The sequence below is a fragment of the Melanaphis sacchari genome, unplaced genomic scaffold (assembly GCF_002803265.2).
Source record: "Melanaphis sacchari strain LSU unplaced genomic scaffold, SCAv2.0 Contig27_pilon_pilon, whole genome shotgun sequence".
Classification (NCBI taxonomy): domain Eukaryota; kingdom Metazoa; phylum Arthropoda; class Insecta; order Hemiptera; family Aphididae; genus Melanaphis; species Melanaphis sacchari.
The window spans coordinates 3,097,172-3,104,137 of NW_020271152.1; positions in this window are offsets into that span (position 1 = coordinate 3,097,172).

Consider the following 6,966-nt stretch of genomic DNA (forward strand, 5'->3'; position numbering starts at 1 on the left):
GCCGCCCACATCGTCACCGTCACCGCCACTCGACGTCAACAGCAGCACCGGCCGCCACAGCAGTTCGATCGTCACGTGGTACACACCCTCCACCCGAGGCCGCCGGTCATCTGCTGGTAAACAAACGGGCACAACACCGCCGCCGACCCCCGCGCCCAAGCACACGCACACTATCGCGCCAGCGCGCGCGCGCACACACACACGCCACACCGAGTCACGCGCACGCACACACACATACACACACGTTCGTTCGCACTCGTACTTTGGTTTTTCGTCGTTCGCATCGCTGTCCGTCATCGCCGCCGTTTCGGGAAAAATAACAAGCAATACGTAACTGAACGAAGCATACCGCGCCGGTGCTGCTGTTGACGTCGAGTGGCGGTGACGGTGACGATGTGGGCGGCGGCGGCGGCGGTGTCGTCGTCGATCGTCGGACACGCGTCGAACCGACGACGAAATCCCCCGGCGGCGCGCGCTCCGGTTTATCTTTTTTTTTTTTATACAATTCTTTCCCGCGTCCGTCTGCCCGTCAGCCCAATGTTCCGTCACTCCGTTTCTCAGCGGTCGACGTAAAGACGTTTTCCTTCTGTTTTATCAATTTTTTTTTGGGGTTATGACGGTACTCTAGTCTCTTAGTCGGCGGCACCGCCGTCGTTACGCCGGCCGATCGCGTTTTTGATTATAAATAACTTTTATAAGACAAGTATGATCTATTGAAGTATATAATAATATTATGTATTTTACAAGTAGGAAAATCGTTGTCGAAATGACTTTTCAAATTAAACGCGTGTGCGACTACGAGTTTGACGGTAAATTTGCCTAGCTCCTCATTCTAAGTATACTGTACACTTAGTTCCTTGGTGACGAGACAGATCTACCAATCAACACGGACTTAGGAATAGAAATAAAAAATTTTATGTCGTAATTTATACTTCAATCTTAAAAATACGATACACTACACTGGTCGGTTCGGCGAATATGTATATTTAATCTATGGTGTAAGTTACTATCGAATATCGACTATTTCGACTATCGTTGGAATCGAGATACGCGAAGTTATCGCTGTGTGCCTGTGTAGTGTGTATCGCCTATGGTTTTGCCTATCAATCTTCAACAATCAAGTGTTACCTAATACGTACTATATATATATGCATAATATAACATTGTGTACAATTCATGTTTAGCACTGATAATAATAATAACAGTGGTAATGACGACAGCGTTGCGCATGCGCACAAAAAACACGATCTCTGTGTGTGAGCCCGGCTGCGCGCACGCACATGCGCATTAGCTACGATATACGATAATTTGTTGTTGTGTGCGTTTGTTTAGCGCATGCGTATAAGTCACCATGGACGAGTACGTGCGCGCGCTCGCGTGCGCTCATTTCAGCACAAAACAAAAAACAGCTGAGATCGTCGCCGCCCGGTGGACGAGTCATGATCATCTCGTCCGGTTTTTTTTCTTTATCAGAGCTGCGTAAACACACCAAATACGTTGTAAACGAGAGCGTGGTCAAAGAGGTTGGAAATCCATCAACCGTATGGAACAACAGACTGTTGTACTTGTACAGCTGCTGCTGCTGTTGCAGCACGCCGTGTTTGGCGACGGTGACGTCGAACGACACTCGGTCAACGTCACCGCTGTTGTTTGTGTTCTACTCTTTATAGAGTTTAGATGGCTTATAATAATTTGTACTATTATTATTATTGTTATTCGGTCGCTTCCCTCCGCTCCTCCATCGCCTCCTCAAAAACCATCACATTGCCAACACTCGTCACGTTTTCATTTACCTGATCATCCATACGACCCGTACCTATCTATAAAAACGCTCGTCTGTTGTTATCCTTATTATTACTATTATTGTTGTTATTGTTATTGCACCGCTTGTATTCTGTTGAATAGTTTCACAGTACACACAGGCACACAGCGCACACGCACTTATCTGCATTATTGTGTATTATAATAATTATAATTACGGTGTCGGGTCTCCGTCTCCGATAATATTATTATGTGCTCATTACTCTGCGAAAGATAATGGTAAATCAGTAAAAGTTTTACAATATTTTTGCCCACTTCGAAAAACGACGAAAATCGAATTTACAGATAATGAGAAAAAAAATCCACTATCAATAAAAAGCAGAGAGCATTATAGTAATAAATAAAAACTCGCTGCATTGCGTAATTTAATATTTATTATTTTTTCCTATAGGTACGATACATTGCAGTATTATTATTTATAATTCTGTATGAGATCCATCATCGTCGGCACTTGGGCGACGCACCTACCGCGTTGTTCGTGCACACGTCATGACAATACGTCTTAATGTATTGTGGCGATTCGGGCGCCGTTTTTCAATTTTTCACACCGTCTGGCAAACCGGACAAAATTCAAACGAAAAAAAAAATATCCGATAGACGAGGTTATGCGCTTATCTGGGACCGAGTCCGCGTTTATTTTTACACTCATGACACACGTCATCCAGTCGGCCGTGCTTCGGAAATGGGAAATTTGAAAACCCATTACGGACGTTTATTCGGTGTACAGATTGAAAGAAAAAAAACCGAGAAAAAAAACCATAAAAATAAAAAAAAAAAACCAATTAAAATAAATTGATTAAATTAAAAATAATCCAAGGAAAAAATTGAATGCTATACATTTTTAGTTATTTACATGTTTAATTTTATTGAATTTCTCTCTTATTATTGTAATATATTTCAGTTACCTGTAGTAAAACCTACAAAAAGTTATCAAATCAATGTCATCATTAATATAATATGGTGGTTCACAAAGTGTATAAAATATATGGTGTTTGTAGTTTGTGTTTATTCAATGGTTCATTTTCTCTATAAATTAATATGAACTATTTGTAATTTTTATTTTTTTTTGGGTTGAGTAAAGAAAAAAGTACATTTTTTAATTATAATTTGTTTTTTTTTCTTGGATTATTTTTTATTCGTTTTTTATGATTTTTACAGTCACTGGTATAATGGTATACTAATAAGTAATATTAACTATAGAATCATTAAATCAAAATGAGTGTGTGTGTGTGTTTTTCTTAAATTTTTATCCTACTATAATTTTAATTTTAAATTATCTTAATATCCCAGGACCCAGTTGATCAATACGGCAATGCTCAATTTTGGGGCAATTTAAGTAAATTATTTTTAATACGGTACAATGTATCGTACAAGGTACAGTTAAAAAAAGTTTATCAATTTAAAATATTGTAAAAAAATTAAAATTACGAGTTATTTTCATTAATTTATTTAAAGAAGTAATTATGTAATGTTTAAACTATTGGCAGAACAGTGCTATGGAAGCAGTTATGATGTACAATGGAGAAACATAGAGATACTGTATCTTTTTTAGTTTTTACTCTTTAAATATTTATATCAAGGGATTGTAGATCGAATCAAGTGTTATTAACTTAAAAATTACAATGGATCGCTAATGGATATTTTAAACGCATGTTGAATAACATAAAAATCAATAAAACTAAACATAGGATATCGATGGTGTAAAATAAAATTTTCTCAATCGTCCGGTTGATAAGTTATTTTTCTGTTTATAACTATAAGTCTGCTGTAATTAGTTATCTATGACTTTATTACCTACATTAAAAAATGAGTAAATATAATAATAAGAAAATAATAAGAAAAATCTTAAAACAAAATATCATTGAGAATTTCGTTTACGTGTAGTTTGTTTCTACGCTGATTTCATGTTGACAATGCATGTTGTCATTTTGTACCAACTGAGAATACAGAGTGATAGGTACATAAGACGTGTTTTCATTTAAATTAATTGCAATTGAATATCATGAATCATGAAAGAATATTATTTAGACGACTTGCATTTTGAATTTGAATTCGATTTATTGAACGCAAGTGTATAATTTTTTAAAAAAGAATACTAATATAAAAGTTGATTGACTTCAATGGTGTTTAATGTGTTGTATAACTATTATATTTGATTCGTAATTTTTTAGATAGTAATGTGGATGGATAAAAAAAAAATGTTTTAAAATAAATAAATAAACAGTAGTAGGAGGCACCTGTAATAAATAATATTGTGTGCAATTTCAAAAAAACACACTGAAAAAGTGAAAAATATAATGTTCATTTTTACATTAAATATTTTATTAAATATTTTTTTTTATTGTAATGTAAATTATTTTTAAATAATACTTCAATAGTTCTCAATCGATATGTTATGACTGAAAAATTAAACTATAAGTAGTTACTTAATTTTATTCATTAGTTTATAATATACACAGACACATAGTTATAGTTTATATTTTATAACATAGTATTAGTACCTATCAAGGATAAAGAACTTGATGGTAATTTAATTATCTACTTATTTGTACGCAGAAATATAAGTTGAAACGTAGATAGCTGGCTTTCATATTACTATAAAGTTAAGTATTCTATTTAGTAGAAATATCTAACTCAATTAACTAAAATAGTACAATGGTACGGCTTAATTTTGTTATTCTATTTGTTTCTATTGTGTTTACATTGCTATGTTGTTGTTATTCAGCGGCTGGTCTATTAGTGTAATGAGAAGGGATAGGGCAATAAACAAAAACATTTTTTTAACACATTATAATGTCTATTTATTTATAGTTTTTAGAGTTAAGAGAGAAACCTCTTTATCCCCCCTTAATATCTGATCCAGTTATGCGAAGGCACACGCTACGGAAAGAATATGTAATATGTTATTGTAATTTTAGATTTACTAATAAATTATTATTCTATTTTTTGTTAGTTCTATTATAGGTACTTTTTCCCAATTCTATTATTTTTATTTGTTTTTAGTAGAATATATTTTATACTATTTTCTAACTCTTTTACAGGCTAGTACAGAGTCACAGGGTAGACTGCAAGTATAATTTGAGTTTAAGATATATTAATCAATAGTAATTTATTGGAGGGTCAACAGAGTTACATAATGATTTAATTGTGCTTAAAAATCGATGGTTTTAACCATTAGTGTAATTTTACAGGAGACACTAAAAATATACTATTTACCAACATAATTGTTTTAATTTAATAAGTATTTTTTTATTCTTTGATAATGATTAATGGATGCATTAATTAATAATCTTGAGATTGATTCAAATTATTATAAACATCATCAAAATTATCTTTATTTTTGACCAATTGACCACTTATTAATAATTATGGAAGATTTTTTAATTATTGTGATTTATATTAGGGTTAATAGTAGTAATAGTACCATTGATTATAAATACTGAGTACCTAGTATAGTAGTTATAATTAAATGATAGTACTTAATTCATTTTGGCACAATATTATTATTATTATTATTAATTATTATACAATATTATTTACAGTTTGGTTTTGTTATACTCTATTATACTATTATGTTGGAAATATTGATATATCAAAAGCATAAACTGTTTTTTAGTTTTTGAATTATTTATTTTTGTATTCTAAGTATAAATTATAATGTATAAAGTTTCACAATTATGGATTTAGGAGATATAATATTAGTAATTATTGATTAATATTAATCTATCAAAATTTATGATTTGAATTTATGCTCTATAATTAATAGCTAATAACTAATAAGAATATTTAAAAATCTCAAAAATCTAAATATTTTATTTATTAAAAATTTCATTGTTTATAGTAAATAATTAAATACTTTAAACTTAAAAGGTATTAACAAAATTTCAATTTTCAAGTCCCGATATTCATTATTTTTTGGATTATAATTTATAACAAATAATAATAAAGATTGTTGAACACGGCATAGTAAAATACTGAAATAAATATATTCAACGCTCTGCCTATAATCTATAAAGAATTATTTAGAATAATTTATATTCATAGTACATTTTTTTTTAGAATTTTATCAATAAAAAAACAAAATAATATGTTCTAATATTCTACGTATGCGTCATATTATGCATATTGTGAAAGTATAATAATTTGTAGGTTTATTGTATTTAATGTTTATGTGATTCAAATTTTAATAGCAACTTAAAAATTAATACATTAATAAATGTAGTAATGTTTAAAAAAATTTCAAAATTAGGATGAAAATAAACATTACAAATCATGTTACATATATTTTTTTTATTTACCGTAGCTCCGTATCCTATTGGATAGAACAACTTTTACTGTATTCTATAATAATAATAATATGCTTCCTACGAGATGTAATACAACGAGCATATTGCATCAGACATTGTGTATGCTCCTAGGCTATTATGACTATTTTAATTTCCAGCATTATACATTCAAAAATTTCAACCATTAGGTTTATTTGTGTAATACTATAGTAAAACACTTTCTTACGTTTGCATTTATATTAAATTCTTCTAACATTTTAAATTATGTTTTTACAGCCTGTAGAAATATAAATAACAACCACCTAGTACTTATACTCGTATTATGCTAATAAGAAAGAAGTAGGTGCCAAATTTGTGTGACTTCCAGTTGTTAAATAATTTTAAATTATTCGTTAATAATGAAACTTCTATACTTCATATAAAATATTTACACATTTGTGTTGAAAGGTTGAGTAACCGTAGTTATCAATTAATTTTACACGAATTTGTGCTCCTATAGTCTACTTACCAATTATTAATTTTATTTAACAAAATTTTATCAAATTGTTATGTACATTATGAGATAAGGTATAGATAAACTAATAAATCATTAAGTTGGTATGTAGTAGGTACCTACTAATGTTGAATTAGTAATATCTACAAATTAATTTGTTACCTACTATGTTATTTTAGTTATTAATATACCTACCTGTTATAGAATCTATAGTTAATAAATAATACTGTTTATAGAATATTATAAATTAGAAGTTTTAAAATTATTATTTTTAATATTTACAAACAATAACGTTTGGTTATTAAAATTAGTAGTTATAAAGAGATAAATTGTTTGAATTATAATTAATTAGTTATAATTTTATAA